This window comes from Rhinichthys klamathensis, unplaced genomic scaffold (assembly GCF_029890125.1).
Source record: "Rhinichthys klamathensis goyatoka isolate OS25496 unplaced genomic scaffold, OSU_Roscu_1.1 h1tg000053l_1, whole genome shotgun sequence".
Lineage (NCBI taxonomy): Eukaryota > Metazoa > Chordata > Actinopteri > Cypriniformes > Leuciscidae > Rhinichthys > Rhinichthys klamathensis.
The window spans coordinates 1,136,021-1,161,171 of NW_026606598.1; the positions used below are offsets into that span (position 1 = coordinate 1,136,021).

The 25,151-nt window shown below is 36.7% G+C and overlaps 1 protein-coding gene across 2 annotated transcripts in view; it reads left to right on the forward strand.

Annotated features, from left to right (window-relative positions):
• The first annotated feature begins 1,206 nt into the window (after positions 1-1,206).
• Positions 1,207-25,151, forward strand: part of lzts2a (leucine zipper, putative tumor suppressor 2a) — a 33,109-nt gene continuing 9,164 nt past the window's right edge. The window contains exon 1 of one of the 2 annotated variants that reach the window (XM_056248051.1): positions 1,207-1,316. The gene's annotated coding sequence lies outside the window, so the exon portion shown is untranslated. Of the gene's footprint in view, positions 1,317-14,640; positions 14,832-25,151 lie in introns of those variants that run through there. The other variant, XM_056248050.1, reaches the window with a different exon arrangement.

The following is a 25,151-nucleotide window of genomic DNA, read 5'->3' on the forward strand; positions in this document are numbered from 1 at the left end:
GGTAGTGTTTTATTTAATTTTTTTATGTTTTTTAGTGACACGGAAGTCCACAGTTGTTTCATGTATTTCTTAGAAGATATTGCCCTCTTCTATAACTTCATTTTGTTCTATAACAACAACTTTTATTAGTAGCTCAGAAAGAATTTCCAGAACACTATGTTGTGTGTTATGCTTAACTAGACCTCCATTCACCCCCTTTGTTTTCCCAGTCGCTCCCCCTTTCTGTGAAGCAGACAGGATCAGGCACGTGTGAACCTCCGTTTCCCCTCTCCTCTCCACGTGTGTGTGTGTGTGTGTGTCTGTGTAGATGTGACCCAATTTAGAAGTGGTAGCAGCACACACTAGATGAGACTGATAACTGAAGAGAAGATATAACCACAGACACATTCCTCTTGAATCTCCTCTTCATTCTTCACTGCTTTTATTAAACGCAGATTAAATAGTAACTAGCATTCCTGACTAAGTGTATAAGCGTATGGAGAGAGGAAAGTCCCTGCAGATTTCGCACACTTTAAAAAGGTTACATTAAACTTTGTGTTTCATTCATGCACTTCTGAACATGGCAGTGTGGAAACATAAGAATATGTACATTCACATATGATACACACAGACACTGAAACTAATTTATTCATTTACTTCCAAATTCAGGATATCTAAAAAGTACTGAGTCAAAATAGCTGTTAAGTTTTTAGTTGTTTTTAATGGTATCTCACACAGAGGTAATGTTGGTTGGTATCCAGTGGGGGGCGGTGTGCTCTTCCACTCGTCTCAGAAATTACATGTGCTGAGTATATTTTATTTTGAGGAACTTAAAACTTTCACAGATTATAATGTACCTGGCAAAATATGATCTCTCCTGGCTCATATGTCCATCGAGACCCATGTGAACTCACTGATGGGCCAAAGAGAAAGAAAGCCATGACCTTATCATGCTTTCATGGTAACATAATAACAGGCTTTTCACCTTTACACCCTGCAACTTATACTCCATAGCAGGTGTGTGTGACGTACAGTATGCATACTTGAACTCTTTCGTCTTGACTGTAGAGATGGTAGAGGCTCTCTGGGCATTCTCCACTTCCTTATGGTTTTAAATAGACGATTGGAACTTTTTTTAATAGTAATTGTGAATTTTTCCTCAGCTTTCCTCTGTTTTGCATGTTTCTGAATTTTACCTAACCCCAGTATGTGTGGCTATCCCTGCAGGTGTGTGAGTGGAGGTGGACGCTGCGGTGGGACTCTGGGCATGTGTAAAGTCTCCATCAGTTCTGGATCTCTGCATCTTTTAGGAGCCCCTCTCTGGGCCTCTGTGCAAGGTAAGACATGTGATGAGTCCCTGTACGTCTCTCTATCCTCCCTGTCAGTACTGGAGAAACAGACATGACACATGGAATTAATTTCCATCATTCATTTAGCCTAGGCATTCAGAACAAGCAGGGTTTAATGGACTCTGCCATTAGTATCATAACTTTTACCCCCTCACTGTGTTAGTTTTAATTAGGCTCAGTTAATTAAAGACACTAAAAGCTAATGATCTGTAAAGCATGATGAAAATGCACTCAGGTTTTCTTAAATCAAGGTTGAAGGATCTGAAAAGGGAAAGGAATGCATTGTAAATCTGATCCGCCTTGCTCATGAATATTAATTAGGTGGCAGTAGCCATACTAGGAAGCCCTGCCCACACAGAAATCTCCTTGGAATGGAGTACCTGTCCTCATGTATATCAAATACTACTCGTGTTAATTCGTTTCTTAGATTGTTCCCTCCTTTTGGTTAAATTTGTGGCCATGTTAAAACAAGGGAATAAATTATTAGTACAATGTAGCCCACAATTTGTTCCCTCGTTTTAGTCAAGTTGTGGCCAAGATTGAACTAAATTAAAATGGAGGAACGAATCAGTACAATCTGGCGAATTTGTCGCCTACACTTTGTTTCCTCGTTTTAGTTAAATTCTGGCTACGATTTAACAAAATTACAACAAGTCGTGGGAAGGAATTCTTAATTCATCGTCACAATATCTATTTTTTTCCACGTCATGTGACATCATAGGGTGAGTAGAAAAAGCGTGCACAAGACAACTTGTCCACAAACTGTTGTCAGCACAATTTGTCTCTACAATCTATTAAGACTTAGCCGTGATTTGCAGCGATGGGAGTGATTTAAAGCCATATAGAGCACTGCAAAAACATGTTCAATGACATTCTTTGAAAACAATAGCAAGTGTTGTTAGTAAATTCATTAGATATTTAGGAATATGTACGTATATATATATATATATATATATATATATATATATATATATATATATATTAGGGCTGTCAAATGATTAATCGTGATTAATCACATCCAAAATAAAAGTTTTTTTTACATAATATATGTGGGTGCATTGTGTATATTTATTTTATATATAAATACACACACATGCTTGTATATATTTAAGAAATATTTTCATGTATATACTGTATATAGATTTATATATAATTTATATTATATCTAAATATAAATATTTTATATATAAATTATATTTTTTTCCTAAATATATACATGCATGTGTGTGTATTTATATATATACAAAATAATTATACACAGTGCACCCACATATATTATGTAAAAAAAACTTTTATTTTGGATGTGATTAATCGTGATTAATCATTTGACAGCCCTAATATATATATATATATATATATATATATATATATATATACTGTATGAAAGGAAGCCTTGTTTGCTGAAATCACATGACTTTGTCAGTTCGAATCACTGATTCGAAACAAGTGATTTGTAAAGGTGTCAAAGCTTTGTGTTTCGAACACGCTCTTCACTAGTGTTTTGTGACGGATGGATCTTGTCGCACAGCTTTTCAGTGTGTATGGAAAAATTGCTGCTTGTTGGAATCTTGTCAGGTGACCCCTGGTTAAGGAAACAGCAAATCTGCAGTATAAAAAAAAAAAAAAAGAGTGACTGCTTTAAATCTGGTGAAAGCATCTAAGATCTAAACGTAATAAAAACTCGCAAAAAATTGTGTTGGTGAAAATTTTACAAGCATCAGCAGAGTTTGTACTCAGTGGGAACAAGCATTTCCTCGCTGTCACAGCTGATTATCGCATCTGCAGGAGTCTGGACATTGATTAATGGTGTGAATATGTGTCTGGCGGAGTTTTTTACCCCATTGGGAAATTTCAATAAAGGTTCCATCCAGCACTTTGAAGTGTATTTTGTAAGGGGGTCAGGTTCTTGATGGATGACCAATGCGGAGTGTGACAGTGGAATGGATACTGCCCGACCGGAGTCTAGATGAAGAGGAGCTGTAGGGGTCAGAGGGCAGGGAATTATTAGGATGGGATATATTGTTTTCATGGAGGAAAAACTCATTACTGACTACCGAGGTAATGAACAGATTAACAAAAATGCCATGTTTTTATCATGGTAGTGGTGGTTAAAATGGTTCAAATCTGATTACCCCTTACTTACTAGAGAACATTTTTGGTTCCTCTGCAAGTATTTTACAGGAGCATGTTGTTCATTTGATTGCAGATTTGGCCCCTTTGGCCTGACTCATCTGGTTAGTTTGCAGTTAGAGTTAGAGCACATGACTGGCAGGTCTTCAAGACTGTTTTGTGTGTGTGTGTGTGTGTGTGTGTGTGTGTGTGTGTGTGTGTGTGTGTGTGTGTGTGTGTGTGTGTGTGTGTGTGTGTGTGTGTGTGTGTGTGGTCTAGCAGCTGCTCTGACCCTGCAGCTCTCAATCTACGCTCACACTCATCTTAGCAGCTGTCTGTTTCCTTCAGGAGATCGACCCCTGCTCTATCTCTGCCTCTCTGTGGTGGAAATGGCATCTGAGGCCTACTTACTGAACAGACTTTTGTAAGGATAATATCCAGAGATGAAGGGTTTCTTATTGGCATCGAGGTGATTGATTCTAACAATAAAACAATTATTACATTATTTGTCAGTTAGATTTTGTAAATGTGTTTGAAAATACAGTAAAAACAGTAATATTGTGAAATATGACTACAATTTATAATAACTCATAAACTGTAACTGTTTTCTATTTGAATATATTTCCAAATGTAATTTATTCCTTTGATTGCAAATCTGAATATTCATCAGCCATCACTCCAGTCTTCAGTGTCACATGATCCATCAGAAATCATTCTAAATCTAATATGCTGATTTGGTGCTTAAGAAACATTTCTTATTATTATCAATGTTGAACACAGTTGTGCTGCTTAATATTTCAGTGTAAAAACGGTGATATGTAAAAGACGAATCTAAATATTACAAAATATTTCCAGTATTGAGAATTTGCGGAGGAAAGTCCTTTACTGTCAATATGGTCCATATCTTTAAGTTATTTAATTTAATTTTGGGGTGAAATGTTACATGGATTTTCTCAGACAGGCTGTTATTTGTGTTTACGAGTCTCATCAAACCATGTCGTTCTCATGGCCCTCTCTTCATGCCAGTGGAACATAAACGGCGAGCATGCTGTGAGTTAATTTGAAATGAATGAGAAGACAGGCCGAGTAAAGCGTCTGTGACACATTGCCTGCTCCCACCTCTCTCCTGCTAAGATTTACTGTGGAAGAGTATAGGCCAGCCCTGAGATTTGTGTGTTCACAGTTTAACAGATGCCACACGTTACCCCTTTTCCTCTGTCCTATTAAACCAGAGCAGTGATTGTGTCCCTCTGTGATTTGTAACCTTTTTCTCTTGAATGGCACGAAGAATTCTTCAGATGTCCCACTGCCCTCTGACCCCCCCTCTCTCCATAGACTGATGAATCACTTTTGTTTAGTTATGGGAAATAACTGTCTGTGTGAAACATCTTTCAATGCTTATGTTAGCAATTCTCCCATAGCAAAAACGACTACCTCTGCAATATACAGTCTGTAGCTGTTAAATTCTTTTGTAGAAATCTATTATTCTTTCCATTCTCTGTTAAAGTGTGCTGAGGCATGTCTAACCCCATGTGGACTCACATCACTGATCATCAGATCAAAGCTTATGTAAAACTATGCTATGGTCACTGATTTGATTATCTTCGTTGTCCATGTGATCTTTGCTAATTGTGATGTTATATTTGGTGTTTCCACCTGTGTTCACGTCGTGACTGAGACCACAACCCCCTGCACTATTTTAAAACACTGGTCTTTCGACCTTTAACCTCACTTGACCCTTGACGCTCATAAAACACCATTAATAGTGTTTCACGGCTGGTGTTAGGAACAGGTGTGTTTCAGATATCTCTCTTAATATTTCTCTCATTATTTCATTTTTTTTTATGTCAGTGCCCAAAATAATTTTTACATGTTTTTTATTTGAGCAACTCCAAGGTTGCTCTTTCACAGCTAAGGAGACTTAATGGAGTTCTCAGACTCAGTTATGTGTCATTTACAAATCAACTCTGTGTAATAATAAAAAAGTAATGATAATAATAAAGATAATAATAATAATAATGCATTAACTTTAATAATAATAAAAACAATAATAATTCTTAAATTCTTTACAAAATAAAATATATATATTTGTATTATTAATAACAACAACAACAACATTTATTATTATTGTTATTATTATTATTTGATCTTCCAGAAGATAAATATTTGAGTTCATATTGAAATCGTTGAATTTTTACTTGGGGATAAAATAATAATAATAATGATGATAATAATAATAATAATAATGATGATGATGATGATAATAATATTTTTTAATTATTATTAATTATAGTTTAAATAAAATGTGTATATATATATATATATATATATATATACATACATTGAAATAATAATTGTATAATGATGATGGATGGATAACATACTCCAGATATTTTAGATATTATACAAACACGTTTAATAAGCTAGAGGGATTAATGGGGGAATTCCAGGAATGGAAACTCTCTGAAAACGAAAGAATAGTCAATGTTCCAAATAACCTGTAAACTCTCAGTACATTTTTCATTTTCAGCACATTGCGAGGGGGGGGTAGAGGTGCATCATGCCCACATGTCCTCCACTCAATACCCCTCTCTTTTTTCTTTTTTTACATGAAGCGTTCTGCAATTCCACTCAACAGAGCACAGAATGGACACGGAGCTCCCTCAGTTCCTCATCCTTCTCCCCTCCCCACATCACCTCAGTGCTCTTATTGCTTTTCCATGGCAGGGAGCAGAGCAGTAAAAGTAGATTGGTTTGCAATGCTCAAACCTGCTGGCAGCTTCACACATACAGTTTCATTACACACCATTCATTACAGTGTTCAGGCCAGGCCTCTGTATTTGCTTATTAAATCTCTTTGTGTGTCTGTGTGACATTTCTGGCACTGTAAGTGTTGATGTACTATATGAAGTGCTGGGTAGATTACTTACAAATTGTAGTCCATTACTGAATACAAATTACATGATGAAACTGTAGTTAGTAGCATAACCATAACATAAACCGAAACATTAACTGAATGTAATCGGACTACTTTTAGATTACTTTTGGCCTAACTTTTAGCCTTAACTTGTTTATCACATAGATTTGAATTGGATAATCTTGTACTACAGTGATATAAAAATACAAAAAGAACAAAAAATTATGTTGAAAATTTGTCATCAACAAAATGAAGTGCATTAAACATTATATTAGGTCAAGGTTTCCCGAACTGGGGTTTGGAAAGGAACTGCAAGGGGTTTGATGAAAAGGTAATAATTATTTAAACCATAAAAATGTAACATTTTTAAATAAAAACAGCACAAAACACACCAAAGATGAAATATTTTATTTGTTATGCTTCGTGGCCTGACTTTTGTAATGCCACAAAACTAAAAGACTTTCTGTACATAGTATATAACCAATAGGCTGTTTTAGAAAGGACTATTTAAAAGATAAAACATTATAATTAGTGAGAATAAATAAATAATGAATAATTTACTGTCATTTTGTGAACATTAAGTAATCATGTAATCAATAAAACTGTATCTGATTATGAGTATTTTAAAAAGCGTAATGTAATCTAATTACAAGTGTGTAATTTGTGGAATCTGATAACGTAATCCAGATTACATATAATCAGGTTCTACCCAGCACTGACTATGAATGTGTGTTTCTGCCACTGATGGCGTGTACTGTACATGTGCTGTTATGGAGAGTGTATGGGATGTGTAATGATAGCAGATGTGTTTGGCATAAGCTCAATGCTTTGTGATGGAGCTCTGTGATCCTGGGGGGTCTGAGCTCAGGGCTAGGTCTATATACACAATCCCAGATTTGATAGACTTCTCTGAACCCATGATGTTCTTATGTAATCTGCCTCCAGCAGCAGGTTAGTCAAAGATTAGTGTGCATTCCACACTGCGATCTTCGATCATTTAGATGGTAAAACACATTTTCCCTCAGCTTAAAAGAGCTGATGGTGTCAATATGCTCCTCTCATGCCATCAGAGTCTTAGACCTCATCAGGAATAGCAAAGATTCAATGGACCCCATGCACTGGACCAACATGCATTTTTTTGATTTGTTCCGCATTAGGAGGCCCAGGTGCAATCAGTTAAAATACATTTTTAGGCTGCATTTGAAAAATTATGAACGTGAAACTGCATTCGAAACCCAGTTTGCTTCCACATATTTGAAACAAACAAACAAACAAACAAACAAAATACAGTTCTTAAGTTTGGGGTCGGCAAGATTTCAATTTTTTTTTTTTTTTTACGAAGTTTCTTATGCTCACCAAAGCTGCATTTATTTGATGAAAAACTACAGTAAAACAGTATAATTGTGAAATATTATTATAATTTAAAATAACCGTTTTCTATTTAAATATATTAAAATAAAAAATGTATTCCTGTTATGGACGCTATTACAAGTCTTCAGTGTCACATGATCCTTCGGACATCATTCTAATTTGCTGATTTTTTGCTCAAGAATGATATTATTATCAATTGTCATGAGTTGTTGTAAAAGTAAGGATCTAAATGTAGCAGTCTTTGACAAAAATGCGATTTTCTCAGTTTAAAAAAAAAAATTGGTGTTTTTTTATTTATTAAACTTGCCACTTTCAAGTGTTGATAAAAAAGGATGCAGGAAGCTAGAATAAAATGTTTTTAAAATGGAAAGAGTTAAAGATAGGCCTATATTTTAAAGCTCCAGTCCGTAACTTTTTTAAGTTAAAAATAATCCAAAATAATTATATTAAAAAAAACTTATTCTGCCAGTGGTCAAAACTATCTGCTTGCCATAGCTAGATTCAAAACGGTTAGCTTGTAATAATGATTTTAATTCCAGTGGTACTGGTGGGTTTCCGTGGGAAATTCGAGCATGTCTTTGCGTCATGACGTCACACCCGTACACATAAAGAAGGAGTTTCGGCTAGCCGGCTATTCTGCGCGTGACGAGATGTTTAGATGTATAGGCTTTTTTCGCAGCACTTTACATAATTAAACTTATGGCATCCAGAAAGATCCAAACAACAATCATCAGTGTCAACTGGAGATTCAGCAGTTATAAAACCCAAAAGACTTCGTACTTCGGATTTAAGGTGGCTAGAGAAAGAGAAAGAAACCGTCTCATGCGAACACAAGGATTTAAACATCGGCGGGGCTTTTGAAAAGTGCGTGAACTCCGTGTTTTGAAGGGGTTCAAAACGGAAGAAGAGACGGCTTTTTTCTGCTGAACAAGTAAGACATTTCAATAGTTCAATCGTGTAACAGTACGTTTTCTTAATTCACACAGTTATGGAGTTTCCTTTGTTGTGCCTTCCTCGTTTTGCTATTATGGAGAATATGAATTCTGAACTACGCAGGTAACCATAAAACACATTAAATTTAACATTAGTCACGCAATGCTGATGTTGTTAACATGAACAATTTGAGAACAAAGTAGGCTATAATTTGCACGGTTGCTGTAAATCGCGTTGATTAAATCTAACGAAGCTTATCATGTCGAATGCTTTTTCCCCCTTAGTTGGTCAGAACAAAAATGGATTTTACTTACTTGTTCAGAAGACATTTTCTTATGAAAATTCTTATGTTGGTCAAACTTTCAAAAAGTGAATCTGTGATTCTGTATGACAGTATCCACACAGCGCGGTGACTGACAGCACCACTCGCCTCAAAGCACTGTGTTCATCCGCGCTGTTTCATGCCGATTTACAACCCACGTAAAGATGATAATTCCGCGAATCACTGCAGTTACAGATTTCAAACAGAGAGATGGCGACAAAGAGGAAAAGATACGGACTGCAGCTTTAAGTATAAAAATGTTATACCTTTAAGTTTTGTTTTTAAGTATACTACTAGTATATACTACAAGTATATTATGTAAATAGTAAACGATAAGTATGATGTTATGTTCACTTAAAGAAAACTTACAAGTATACTTGCAGTATAAAACTACTTAAGTACTTGTTTACTGAGAGTATAGTGAGTAAGTGTACTTCTATAAAAAAAGTACTAGTATACTTATAAGTTCACTAGTACAGATGCAGTACAAATGAGAAACGTAGTTGTGCACTTAAAGTTTACTACTGTTACACTTATAGTACACTTAAACGTATACTTTTATATACTAAAAAGTGGGCCAATTTAGTCCCAAGTAGTATTGAAATATACATTCACAAGTTTACTACCAGTACATTGATTTTGATATACTTACTAAATAATGTATACTTAAAAATATACTTGAACATTACTTAAGTATACTTAATATGAACTACAGTATACTTCTTTTTTCGTAAGGGCAACTTGATTATAAACAAACTTACTGTGAGTCTTTGTCAGTCCTCTGGAAATTTGATTGGGTTGTGAAACATGGTTTAAATGTGACAAGTGGGTGGAGTGGTCGGGTTCAAAAACTGATGCCAAATATGGTTTAGAGGCAAAGAATGTTATTACATCATGATCAAAGATTACAAAGAGAGACTTTTTTTAGGAATAAAGTACACTAACTGATGAATCATGCCCAGTAAATGCATTTAGAAAGGTTCAGGCTGACTTTAAACATTGTAAAATGTGTAACAGAGCAGTATTATTGCAACTGAAAACAATTAAAATGTCACATTTTCTGAGTGACGGTACCTGAATCTGCAGATATCAGTGGAGTTCTACTCATTTTAGCAATACATTTCACAGAGCCCCCACCACAACCCCATGGCACTCAACAGTTGTTTTGTGTTTTTGTCCCTTCTTTTCTCTAGGTCTCTCCCTCTCTTAGTAGATGAAGGGTCAAGTGTTTTGTTGGAGGTTTTGAGGACCTCTCATTTTGTGTCCATCTGCATGTGTGTGTGTGCATGCTTGATCAAATCAATGTGTGTGTGTGTATGTGGGGGATGGAAGGGGGATTAGGTTCATGTTCAGTCTTTTGTCCTTCACTATCATTAATTTTCTCTCCCTTTCCTAACCAACTCCATTCCGTTCCAGTTCTTCCCCTCTGAATTGAAAAGAGACAGCGGGACTGGGAAGTTTGGGGGGGATTGAGAATTCCCCTTGCCCCCATTCATACTTAATCAAGGCTTTTCATTATCCCGCTAACAACAGCTTTAACCAGTACAGTACTGGAAGAAACAAAGTTTTCACCATGTTTTTTAGACACCATGTACGGTTGTTGCATGCTCCAAACACAATTTCGTTGTTGTTCTCTGGATGACAATGACAATAAACGTGAAATGATAAAAATGAAATGAGAATGATAAAGTTTACTCCCTAGGTCATGTCCAGGGTGTTTTGTAAGCAGTGCTGGGTAGATTACTTACAAATTATAGTCCAAAAATGACATGATACAAATTTTAGTTTGTAAGAGTAATCTTTAACATTACACATTTCAGCTAATATATTGTAATCAGACTACTTTTAGATTACGTTAGGATAATCTTGTCCAATATTGATATACAAATACAAAAAGAATTTCATTCTTTGTTATCAACAACATGAAATAAATTAATCAATACATTCCATCAGGGTTTCCAAACTGGGGGTTGTAAAGGAAATGCAGGGGGTTCGTAAATTGATGAAAAGTTAATAATGAATTAAATCTTAAAAATGTTCAATTAAAAGGAATAAATCATTTGAAAAATAAAAAATAAAACACTTACTAAAAAAATATGCTCTGTGGCCTCTCAATTTTGTTTAATTATAGGCACCTGACTATTGGCTGGTTTGTGTGTGCAATTCCACAAAACTTTCCAGATATAAGCAATAGCCTTTTTTTTTCTTTTTTTTTTTAGAAAGGAATATATAAAAGTTAGAAAAGAAGAATTAGTGAGAGCCAATGAATTATGAATAATTTACTGCCATTTTTTTTATATTAAGTAATTAATTTAAATTGTAGTCTGATTATGAGAATTGAAGAAAAAAAATCTAATTACATGTATTTAATTTTTGGAATCTGATTACATAATCCAGATTACATGTAGTCACTGTAGGGTGAAAAAACACTACTTTTCAGGAAATGGGGGAAAAAAAAACTATTTTTTAAATAATTAAACACTGTGTTGTCAAAGTTTATATTGTGTCTTTATGTATGGTCTTGATGTGTCATTATATTATTAACATTTTACCTAAATCAAGCTCAAATGGAGTTACAAGGTTTTTGACCAGCGTATGCCAGTTTTTCCGTCATTAGAACGGCCCAACTGTGGCAGTTACATTTTACACAATTTACAGGTTATAAAGTTTATTGTAGCTATATGGGCACTCAGTTTTATTCTGTAAATTAGCTAAAATCTCATGTTATACAAGATGAAGTGCAATGGAGGTCCAATGGAGTTACGAGGTTTAGGTTTATAAGCTGTTTTTAATACTTTTCATTGGTTAAATGTTTGCAAAACCCACAGACAGATGTAAAGGGTGGCCAAAAGAAAATATGGAGATACAAGGTTTCCGCCTGACAACGACTAAATAATCCGTTACTACCACCAAGCAAGGTCTGTAAGCATTCGTGCATGTGCTGTCGCTCCAGTATGGAGAATACTGTCGACCGGATGTGCTTTGAGATATGTGTGTGCACTGTAGTTGGGAGTATCAAGTTAAGCCTCCCCAGTGAGTATATGTGGAGTGTATGTTCATATGATAACTCCCCTGGAGGGCAAGTGTCCATTAATCACTCAGATGCTCATCTGTTCCTAACGCTTCATTAGCTCTCCTTCCTCCCTGCCTCTCTCTGTCTTTTTCTCTGCCTCTCTCATGCCTCCTTTTCTCCTTTTCACTTCACTCGAGAGTCCCACACTACTCTGTGTCCGTGTATTTACTGTTCTCTGCGCATGCAGGTTAGGAGTAACACGTCATGCTTCCTTGCTTTTGTTTGGGAATGGCCAGTAAATGAGGGAGTGAAGTGGTAAACGATTGAAAGGGAAGAACCAGTGAATAAGTTTCATTGAAAGGCAACCCTTTAGATAAATGGCTGATTCTTCAAATACAGCATTTCTGTGTCCCAGGGATTGATTTGCATTAGAATGTTTGTACTTTTAGGTTACATTGAAACTATTTTTGCTACTTTTCAGATGTCTTTTATCTACAGTATATATACATACAGTAAAAGTTTAGGGTCGTGCACATTTAAAAAATGGCTCGCCAACAGAACCGAAAGACAATACAATGCTGAATAAAGTCGTAGTTTTTGTTATTTTTGGACCAAAATGTATTTTCGATGCTTCAAAAAATTCTAACTAACCCACTGATGTCACATGGACTACTTTGATGATGTCTTTATTTCCTTTCTGGACAAGGACAGTGTACCGTACATACATTTTCAATGGAGGGACAGAAAGCTCTCGGACTAAATCTAAAATATCTTAAACTGTGTTCCGAAGATGAACGGAGGTCTTACGGGCTTAGAACGACATGAGGGTGAGTCATTAATGACATCATTTTCATTTTTGGGTGAACTAACCCTTTAATGCTCTCCAAGGCTAAAAAAAATACAGTAAAACCGTAATATTGTGAAATATTATTACAATTTACTGTTTTCTATTTTAATATATATATACATATATAAAAGGTAATTTATTCCTGAATGGAATGAAAAACCAAACCATCAAAGCAACAACAAAAACGGACAACCAAGAACTGAAACACAGGGCTATAAATACACATAAAAAGTAAGGGATAAAACACGGAACAGCGACGTGATACTAATTATAAAACCTATAATAACCAAGGTAACAAATGAACAGGGAATAAACAAGCATGTTGTTTCCATCACCGTCATTTTCATCTCATTTGTTGGTTCATACAAATTTTAATACAAGTTCCTAAAAATGTTTAAAAGGCTGCATTGTCCTGTGAAGCATGGTTGACCACTGATGGACATTGTTAATAGACTAATTAAACTAGTAAAAATGTGACAAGTACATTTATATAAAAGTACACAGAGCCAAATATGTCCATATAGTAAAAAAAAAAACCTTAAAAAACACCCAAATTTGGTTTTCTGTTCTTGTCCTCTTTACAAAGTGTTCCTTTGATCACTTTGCTTGAAAGTTTCATTGTGATGTCATATGGCACAACAGACCCTTTGTGGTGCACTGGGTGTGTGTAATTTTGGTGATGGAGTGTGTTTACTATGCTCTTGTGTGTGTGTGTGTGTGTGTGTGTGTGTGGTTGGTTCAGGTATAACCTACATTATGGGGTCAAAATGTCCCCACAAAGATGCTCATATAGTATGATATAGGAGAATATGGAGCTCATATTTGAGAAAAAACACATCAGTTTTATTCAGAAGCCCAAACTGAGCAAAAAACATGCAATTTGGTGCTGTTGCTGATATATATGGTCAAAATGTAAGATGGGATTCAACTTGTAAAGAGATCTGTATAACAATATAACAAACTACTTGAGTGACAACTGATATTTACAGGCATTTTATGTATCTCCCAATAATATGTCTTAGTAAGATGATATTAAAATGCTTATAGTTTTATGATCAAAGCTCTGTAGTTTTTAGTGTTGGGGCAAAACATATATAATGCAGTTCACTAGTACTATGATGATTGAGAGATATACAAACAAACGTTCCTCAAAAACCTTATTTACCATATTTTATACTTACATTTTAACATTATTCTTCCAAAAAAAAAAAATGTAATTAACTAAACCTAAGTGGTTTCAGTCCAGGAAGTGTTCACCTTGAAATATTACTAACAATGTTGTATTAACAATATTTACTATATATTCTATAAACTAACAATATATTCTTAGTCATTCTTACATTTACTTTCTAAAAATCATTAAAGATTTCACAGAAAAAAGGCATGACTTACGACCTTAATTTTTTAGAATTAATAAAATGCGTTTTACTAAATAAAAGAGTATGAAGTATCAATCCGATACCAGAAGGCATGCCGAATATTGTGTGCAACCCTTTTTTTTTTCAGCAAAGTTTTGATCATGTTGATGATAATTTAGAGACCTTAGAAATAGGATTAAAGCAGCTGCTGAGGGTCAGATTTGAAAACAGGATGACAGTCCTTCCATTTTCCACAGAAAATAGTTGACAGAGATGAAGAAAAGGAAAAGGTAGAGGAAAGACGAGGAAAAAGAGAGGGAGTGAGCATGAGGAGGGATTAAATGTGTGTGAGGATGGGGGTAGTGGAGGAGGAAAGGGCCACAGACAAAGTGAGAGAGGGAGGAGGGTTGCAGGAGAAGGGGGCGGTGCTGTGGCGGCAAACAGCAGGGAAAGAGAGGACAGGACAGGACAGAGGAGAAGGGGGTTTCTACCAGAGAAAAGAGAGGAAACTTTGGCATGAGGCAGAGGAGCAGAGAGAAAGAAAGATAGAGAAAGAGAAGAAGCAGACTGGGATTGTACCTCCAGGACAGAGTGGGGGAAGACGCGAGGAGGCAGCCATGCAGAGCACTATGGGTATGTCAGCAACACGACTGTATTTATTACACTCTGAATGCACGAGAGTTCAGATTACCACTGCAGCTCACAAGAGCTTTGAAGTGATGTGAAATGAATGATTAACTTTCTTAAAGCTGATCACACTGGGGTGAGAAGAAGCTCTTTGAAGTTTTGGAGCAGTGTTAGTGCTCTCTTCTGAAGAGAGATCTGTGTGAGAACGACTGCATGGCACAAAGTTAATCATAATGTGTTGTTTTGAGGGTAGAGCAAGTTGGCTCTGCTACTCGAAGGGATTTTTATTGTTCTCTGAGAGCATAATAGAGATCTCAGTTATGTTTCATTTAAGTATCAACTTTTTCTATATATGTTTCTCCTGAAATTCCTATATGTACAGTAAGAATAAAGAGCTATAAGATGTGCATGTGGACAACAAAAGCTTACATCATTGATACTGGAAGAATTTGACAAAGTTTATATTGAGATTTATAACTATTGCAGACTTTCTATCTTGGGGGCTTTTTCTTGCAGGAGAAATATCTAAGAAGCATGAGGCTTAAACAAAAGTCTCCATTTGCTCTCATTTTAATGTCATTCTTGTCTAGGAGACAAGTGAGATCTCTTTTGTGTTTTGTTGTTCTCTATAGGTATTTATGTCTGTTGTAAAGAGTTTGTTGAGCTCTGTGTGTGTGTGTGTGTGTGAGAGAGAGAGAGAGAGAGAGAGAGAGAGAGAGAGAGAGAGAGAGAGAGAGAGAGAGAGAGAGAGAGAGAGAGAGAGAGAGAGAGAGAGAGAGAGAGAGAGAGAGAGAGAGAGAGAGAGAGAGAGAGAGAGAGAGAGAGAGAGAGAGAGAGAGAGAGAGAGAGAGAGAGAGAGAGAGAGAGAGAGAGAGAGAGAGAGAGAGAGAGAGAGAGAGAGAGAGAGAGAGAGAGAGAGAGAGAGAGAGAGAGAGAGAGAGAGAGAGAGAGAGAGAGAGCAGGGCCTTGTGAATTGATTGATTTACAGAACTTGGTTAAGCTGTTTTATCTTTGTTTTGTGGACTTTTACATTGTTGAAAAGCAGTGTTTCGGAAGTACACCCTTAAACATAAGTTCTTCATTAGCATATATTGTTCCATGAAGAACCATCAATGGAACCTTTCCGTTGCACAAAAGTGTCTTTAGTGGAAAAAGTGCAAAAGGTTTTTTACACTAAGAAAAAATGGTTCTTTTAAGAACTGTGCACTGAAAGGTTATTTGGGGAACCCAAAATGGTTCTTCTGGAATATTGGAGAAAACTCCCTTTTGGAGTTTTTTTGTTTGCTTTATTGTGAATGTGAAATAAAAAAGTTGATGTATGAACAACTGGCCTAGATTGGAACGTCCAACATACACACACACGCACACACACACAAACACACACCCACTCCAATCACTCCTTGCCGAGTGCTTATACAAAGCTTCTTCAAACTACTCAAACACTACTAAGCTTCTTGCACAGCAAGCAGCCTGATCTATTGACATTTCGTTTTTCGAATGGGATGAAGTTTAGATTGAAGCGCCCCCAAGTATATTGAGATTCTCGTTTGTGTTTAATGTGGATGTGACTCAGCTCGTGGCACATTCTTGCTGAAAAAGCCTGAAATAGAGCGGCCCGTTACTGCGTGTCAGCAGCGTCCAGACTCCACTCCAGATGAGATCACCTAGGGGGGTGGAAAGGTGCTTGCGTCAGTGAGTCGGAAAATAATAGATGAGTTAAATCACTCTCATATGTTACAGGGCTCTGAAATACAGCCTTAGTAAATGCCGTCAGCTCACTGTCTCTGTAAGGACAGAATGTGCTGTCTAGCTGTGCCTCACAGGTTTAGGTTCTCCAAAACACCTCGTACCATCTCCTCTCATCACTTTACTGTTTCCATTTATGAGATGCCTTTATGTGCCAAGTGTTTATATAAGGCTGTAGCTTCCTGCAGACGTATATATACAAAGGGGGAGCTCATTACCGTCGAGTCAGTCTCAGCTGACTTCACTGAATCACAACTTTCCATGCCACTCTTTTCCTCTCCGTCTGAGCTTGGCTGGAATCTGTTGGGACAGTGTGTGTATGTCCACATCCTCTTGCGGCTGGTCTCGCTGTGGCGTGTTTGCAAGTTTCACGACCAGCTCCAAGGTTGTCTTTTTTCTCATTGCGGCTCCTGCGTGGTTCACCATCTCTGCACTTTTGAGATGAATTACATATTCATGCTGGCATAGTTTGTCTGAGGCCACGCTGGTTATGTAAGCGCTGGTGTGGAATTAATTTACTGTTATGTGCGCTGTGCCACTTTTCCCTCCGACTGCATTGCATATCTGCGCTGGGATTTCAGTTTGATCATGAGACTGATGATTATGGTTTGTCAGAAACACCGCAGGATTATTTATTAGTCTCTTTCTGCTGATGTTTGGTTCAGAAAGCTTTGAGAGGAGGCAGAGAAGCCATTTTGAGGAAATCAATAACCACAGCCAGTAAAGAAATACATTTGACTTCAAGAACTCAAGCATATAACTTATCTATTGTCTATTTAAAAACCAAAGAACCCATTATTCCCCCAAGAAACAGGGGCAAAACACAACTTTCTATAAGTTAATTTTTATTTATTTTCCTTCAATGTAAAAAATATCTTGATAAATGTATGGTAAAGTGGTGGGTAAAGTGGCAGCTGTGGTTGCCAAAAACTCGCCATAAAACATACAGTGATAGTATTTCTGGTATTACAGGATGGTATATCGGTGCCTGTATATTTTACAGGTTATAACTGAAATGTTAATCAAGTAATGTAATGCTAATATTAAAATACCTTTTACCTTGTACTGATAACCATTATAATAATATTGGTGGTAAAAAAATATATACACTAAACTTTTTCATCGAAATTATATGGTAAAAATTACAGTAAAATTTAAAGTACATTTAATGTGATGTTAAACCGTTTACATTTTTTTTGTATGGTAAAGTATTTTACAGTTATTTAAAAGGATTTTTACTGTAGCATTTTACTGTCTTTTCAAAATAATGTAATTTTACAGTGTATCAGATAGCGTAAAAAAAAAAAAACATGGTATTTTCATAAATTTTTGGACACTGATTTCTCAATCGGGCTACATTATATACTGTGATTATTCAACTAATCTGGATAAGTATTTGAGATCATTTTTTTATATATCAAAACCTTTTGAATTTGAATAAACATTAGCTTACAGTCATTTCTGATGGGCAGTAGCTCGTCCTTATGTTCTTTTCTATAAAAACCAAACTGTCTGTCCTCTCCCCTGTTTATAACTGAAGGTCTGGATTTCACTCTGATGGATCAGTATTTTCAGATCGTATACTCGGTACATTTAAAAAAACAACAAAAAAACATCACTTTATTACCATCCTATCAGTGGCATCTCCTCAAAATGGCCACTCTCAAAGTAATAACAATGAGGTAGAGCCACAGCTCCTCTCCGTTCTGCTGTTATTCCAAGTGTCTGTTTCTGACCACTGGATTGAACTGAATAATCATTAGTGGTTGGAAATTCCTACCGTGGCATAGAGCAGCTGACTCAGAAACAACTGGCTCCTGGATGTTACATGGCCGTTCCCACGCTGGACGCTTTTCTACTTGCAAATGCCCAGATTCGCAATGGGTCAGATTGACCAAGTATTGTTGACCACACAGTGGTAGTCTGACTAGTCTCGTGTTGCCAGACTCTCAGCATAAGGCCTGCATTTTGCTGCAAAAACCAGCTTAGAAAAAATTGGCACAGTAGTGTTAGACCATAAATGGCTGTACAGAAAAATAGTGCAGAAATGTATGTACATCAGAATCTTTTCAAACCTAAAAAGTACCATAAGTAGGCTACTTATTATCTCACAGACATAACTCAAAGTAGAATATACAATTTTGCTTGTGGTTGTCTAGTTTACCTTCTGCAAAGTGCCTCAATTCTGAGAAAATGTTGTCACTAACATGGCAAGTCCAGTGATTTAGTTCTTATTTAAAAACTCTTTTTGTATGCATCACAACTAGGGTTGGGTATCGTTTTCTGTTCGTTTTTGTTTTTTTACGATACCGGTGCCAAATCGATACTTTTAAAACGGTACCGGTGCCTGAACCGATACTTTTACCCTAATCACAACCCAGTAACCTGCAGTCGGAGCCTGAATTAGTTGGCTTTACTAGTAAATTGCCTTAGAGTGCCCCTATTATGCTATTTAAACATTCCTAATTTTGTCTTGGAGGTCTCCTACAATGGGTTTACATGCATCCAAGGTCAGAAAACACTTTAATTATTTCATTATATACATTACAGTATCCTCTTGTTTCTCACAGTGCCTAAAACGGTTCGATAAAGGATTTTGTTTCTCTAAATCCCTCCTTTTCGAGAGCCTGATTGGTCTCCTCATCGTTTGGAAGTGCATGCAAAGTGGATTTACTTTGACAGCGCAGAAAACAGCGTCTTTGAAACTGTGCAGACGTTTTACATTCACAAACACCTATATTATACTTCAAAGGTAACATCCGAAAAAGCATAATGGGGCACTTAAAATCATTTAAGTTTTTACACAAGATTAAACTAAAGAGGTCAAGTTGCATTAACATAGAACCTTATTTAGTTGCAATAGACAAATTGTACTCAGAACCATAAACAACTGTTTCATAACTTGAAATACTTTCATATTTATATCTCAATTGCATATTTTTTTATAGATTACTGCGATGCTTGCACTCAATCTACTTTATACCAGTCAGACCATGGGAGGTTGTTCCTGCTGGCAGATGCTTTGTAATGGGCACTAGGGTTGGCGTCTGGGCCTGTGCCAGTGAGTCTAGCACTGCTCACTGGGTAAAACAAAATGTCCACTGTTGATTGGCAGGTAGTGTCAGTCCAGATGGCAGCAGCTCCTGTGTAGTATTGTGCAAATACCGTCGCCTGCTGCATCTCATTCTGGAGTTTGAGGCAGCCGGCTCTTTTCTGAAAGGCTCTTGCTGGATGAGATGCCTCGGACAGTGTGACAGGAGAGATTGTCTTCGGGAGGTTTGTGAGGCTGTTCGGGGCCCCTGTTCAGGGGGGCCTTTAATAGAGCCCATATGCTTTGAGATGCTAAAGAGCTGACCAGCCCCTTGTCTTCTCAAACTTTGAGTTTCCCTCTCTCACTCATTCTTTTATGGATTCCTTTACTTCACTCAGGCCTTCCCCTTCCTGCGACTTATTTATCCATGTTCACGAACACTCCACCTGCTCAGGTTTTAATTTGTCTTTCTTTTATGGTCTATCTATCATTCATTGTCACTCTCTTTCCTCTCTTCTCTGTGAAGTTCTCCCTCTGTTTTTGTTACAAACTCTGGCTCCCTCCCCCTCTCGCCCTCTTTCACCCCAGGCAGTGCACATGTAGGCCTCAAGTGTCATGGCAACAGCCCCAAACAGAGCCAAAAGCCAAAAGCCTGTAACAGCAACAGGTTGGCAGTGAAACAAGCAGGACCAATAATGCTTGTTCTACAGGCAGTGTTTCCCTTCCGCTTTTAATTCGATCCAGCATTTCAACAAAGAAATATACAATTAATTGAGTTGAGAAGGAGAGCTACAGGGATTTACTATGAAAAATGAGTTGAATGAATGATAACTATATTAGTGTTACAATATTGTTCTGTTTATTAAGCGCGCGCTGCAGTTTTGTCGTCGTCTGCTTCAAATGCTCGTGCTCTTTAAAGGGATACTCTACTGGTTTTTCATATTAAACTATGTTATTCCCTTAACTAAGACGTGTTGATGCATACCTCTCTCGTCTCAGTGCGTGCACTACATCGCTGTCTTGCGGCGAAACTTTGTTAGATCTTATCTCAGCCCTGTTCATTCAATACCTGCCAAGAAGAGAAGCGACCAAACACCTCCACGTTTTCCCTATTTAAATACAGTTACTAGAGTAGTGTAACTCAACCAAGAACGGTGACACAAAATAAAACGTTGCGCTTTTCTAAGCGTGTAAAATGGATAACTATATTGTATGCCAGAATACCATAGCAAGTGCTTGGGAGCACTTAAACTAGGCGCAGTAATATCATCTCTCGTGAAAAGTCTGCTCCCGTGTTGAAATGAGAGGGAGGAGGAGAGGGAGCGGGGGGAGAGGACTTTTCACGAGAGATGATATTACTGCGCCTAGTTTAAGTGCTCCCAAGCACTTGCTATGGTATTCTGCCACACAATATAGTTATCCATTTTACACGCTTAGAAAAGCGCAACGTTTTATTTTGTGTCACCGTTCTTGGTTGAGTTACACTACTCTAGTAAACTGTATTTAAATAGGGAAAACGTGGAGGTGTTTGGTCGCTTCTCTTCTTGGCAGGTATTGAATGAACAGGGCTGAGATAAGATCTAACAAAGTTTCGCCGCAAGACAGCGATGTAGTGCACGCACTGAGACGAGAGAGGTATGCATCAACACGTCTTAGTTAAGGGAATAACATAGTTTAATATGAAAAACCAGTAGAGTATCCCTTTAAATCAGGATGGATTCTGATTGGCTGTCAGTGTTCTTATCATTCATCAGCTGGAAAAAATCGTTCTGGAAGTGATTCCAATGATATTGTTTCTCGGTGCCGTTATAGTTGTGGTGTGGACTATGCTATTCTTTTATATTTAGAGCGATTTTTTAGAACTATATATTTATAGTTATCGTCCTTGATGTGAACGGGCCTTTAATATGTTGTTTTGTTTTATCATTAAAGTCCCAATAATATCATAAATAGATATATATATATATATAAAAAAAGTCATAAATAGATAATGGCTTGCCTTATTTTTTTTACTGTTCCTTCTGTAAAACAAGCTTTATGATTCGGTAGTTTTTTATCAAGATTTTAGTATAAAATTGATAAGAATGAATAACAGAAATTTAAATATGCATATTGCACGGGACTTGAAGATCGTATTTATATACATTTTGTGGAGACACATTTAAGAGTAAATGGAACAGTTTTAACAAACCGGACCGCTATCCGACCAGGTGTATTTTTATTTCTATTACCATGAGAACCCTGACACATCCAAACAAGTATTGTAAAGACATAAAGAAGTTAAGAAGACTCTCGTCTTCCTTATCAATAAATCATACACACACTCCCCGTTCCCATTCTGCTTTGTTTTCCTGACACAGAGAATTTTACACACATAATTAATGACAACACACTCAGTGCTTTTGTACATGTGCCAGAAAGAATAATCCTTATTCTCAGACAGCAAGGCTGTGAAAGTGTGATCAGTGACTCATTGTCATCCTTCGGAATAATACTCCTGACTGAGAAATGAAGGGATGTAAGAAGATAGTGCATCTGTTTAATTCAGTCCGTCAGATCACTTCAGTACGCACTGAGGAGGAGATTTGGGTCCACTGATGGTAATGACTCCCTCTCTCTTGCTCCATTGACTCTATTATTGCAAATGCGTCATTCATGACTAAACTCTGTTCCTCCAGACTTGGGCGCCGGTGAACTTTTCAGACTGGCCAACAGCATAATTCAATTTATCAAGTCTTTAGCTAATTTATTTGAGTCCGTCTTGCACATTAGCTGATAAGGACAGTGGAGGATATATGTAAAAAGTGACTGACATCCACATTCCTGAAGCTGTATCCTATATTGTATATTTATACTGTGCACTAAAAGTTTGTTATAGTTATGTGGTTTGTAAGTTGTTTAGTTCTGTCATCGTAGATTAAAAGAATACTATTAATCACACATTTTTCTAAAATTAATCTTGTTCACTCCTTGCTGATATAGTGCACTAAACTACCATGCTCTATATAGGAATTTGAGAATGAGTGAACAAGTCAGCGATTTCGGACAAAGCAACAGAGCCGACAACGAAGGTTGTTTCCTGTGCTGGAGTCAACCCCAACTCTACAGGGCTAAGCAGAGTTGAGGAATCTGGAGTAGACTCCCTATCACTAGTGAACACAGAGAGCCACTTCATACCGAATTGAGTTCTCTTTTCACACACACCACAGTGGTGAAAGCAGACTGTGTTGTCACCTCACATTGGCTATGTCTGGGCCAAAAAGCTGCACCCAAACACACCGCAAAGACTACAGGTGACTGCCAACATGTGCATTTTGTGCCTGTGTGTAAGGAAATAACGGTCTATATCAGCAGGTGTCAATAGTCTGTTTTCATCATTCACAAAGGGACACCAAACCTAGGATTGCAGATATACAGTCCTAAAACATAGCAGGCTTGGTGTGTTACGGCCCTTGTCACAGTTGGGTGGTTTAAAAACACTTGAATGAATAAGAGTATGGGCACACACTGTATCTCTAGCCAAAGGATGCCAGAAAAAAACAGATGCTGCGTTAATTGCGTTAAATATTTTTAAAATTGCTAAATTAAAGTGTTAGTTTCATTACAATTTGGGACACACTAATCCTAATCCAGAAAACTGTATAAAACAAACACAGTAGTTTGCAAATTGAGATTTAGCATTAGTAACACTAAAGGGCCATGGATTTTTTTATGATTTATAATCCTCTGAATGATCATTCCTTTAATCATCAGCACAATAGATAAAAACAAAACTCACTAACTTAACACTATATTATCTTTTTTATTTTTAGGTCTGGTCTCATTAGTTGTAGTTGTTGTCGTGGCATTCATTTTTGTGGCAAACTAATTTAGAGCAGTCTAATTAATTGTGTTGTTTGGCTTTTTGTATTAACTGTAAGTTGCTAATTTCCCTCTTCCTAAATAACAAATACTATGTTAATTAAGTTTAATTACTGCTAAAATTACTCTCCATGGCATATATGAATAATTCATGAGCACACACACACACCTTGTAATTGCAGCAACCTAATTAGAGCTGTTTTTTGTGTTTTTCAAAGTAGGTCCTTCAGATCACTAACAGTATGTTTAGTTTTCTGCTGCGGTCATGTGACCATGATCTTTTTTCGGTGTGTTTGTGAATGTAATCGTGAGTGTTTTTGTATCATTGTGTACGTTATCTGATGGAGGGGACAATACGAGTGCAGCTGGCAGGAAGCAGTGGAGCAGAGCGGCCGTTTGGAGATCTCTGGGGGGGTTTGGACGTGTGACTGAAGCAGGACACTGATTCATATCTATAACTGACAGAGATGTTCATTAGTGCTAGATGATGAGAGGACAAAATCTTTTTTTTTATTATTAAAAAGGTATATTTTTAGAGCTGCGAAAGTTGTCTAAATCTGCATTTTTGTGGTGAGACTAGTTTTGTGGGCAAACAGTGAATTATTCATCACATATATTTGTTTTTATGTTGTTAACTTAAACTAAAACTATCAAAAATAATTTTCAGTCATTGAAATAAAAAATAAATATTAGATGAAAAAACTTGAACGAAAATGAAAAATGTTGCCTTGGCAAATAACTAAAATAAATTTAAGTTGAAGTTCTAAAATTAAAACTAAATAATAATAATAATAATAATGTTTTCTAAACTAATACAAATTACAAAAGAACAACAAAATTATACAAAATTTAAAGGAAAAACTAAAAATAATAAATACTGTAATAGTAAAATAATAATAGTAAAATAATAAAATGTAGCAAATTACTTTTGTTTAGATGGTTTCTGGCTTTTTCTGGGGTTTTTGTTGTTGTTGTTGTTGTTGTTGTTGTACATCATTAACATAAGCAGACAACAGGAGGGAAACAAGTTTTTTCTTTTTATTCAAGATAACAGTCTGTCAAACTACCTGCAGCTCCATGCAAACAATGAGGACACGTTACCGTCCTGTCTTAGTATCCCTGCAGAGACATTGTGCAAGTGACCAGGTTTACAGGCAACATTATGCAACAAATGCTGTAGATAAGTTGCAATGTACCTGGGACATTCCGTTAAGGAATGAAAACGAGTGACTCAAAGGAGAGCAGGAAGGAAGAAGCATGATTAAAAGAAACTAAAGGAATGGATAGAGTGACTAATGAGAAAGACTAGAAGGTCATCAGGGCATAGAGATCCCTTAAGAATGTAAATACACACAGCTGACCGCTTCAGGCCTCACATGCTCCTGCTCCGCCGAAAGCTTCATAATCGTTAAACACAATATCACAAGTTTCACTGATTACTTTATCATTTTCACTTTGAGACTATGCAGCTCTCGCTTTTCCCTATTTAGTGCACAAGGAGTCATTCTTGTGGATTAATTGTCTGCTTTCCATGGGCCACATTTATCCAAGTATGTACTTTTGTCCACTCTATTTTTGTTGAACAAGCACACTGTGTTAATGAGGATGTGTGGTTGCAGATGAGGTAGTAGATGAGGTCAGCATTTCCTTTGTGCCGTTTCCTGTGTTTCTGTGGATCTGCGTGTGCC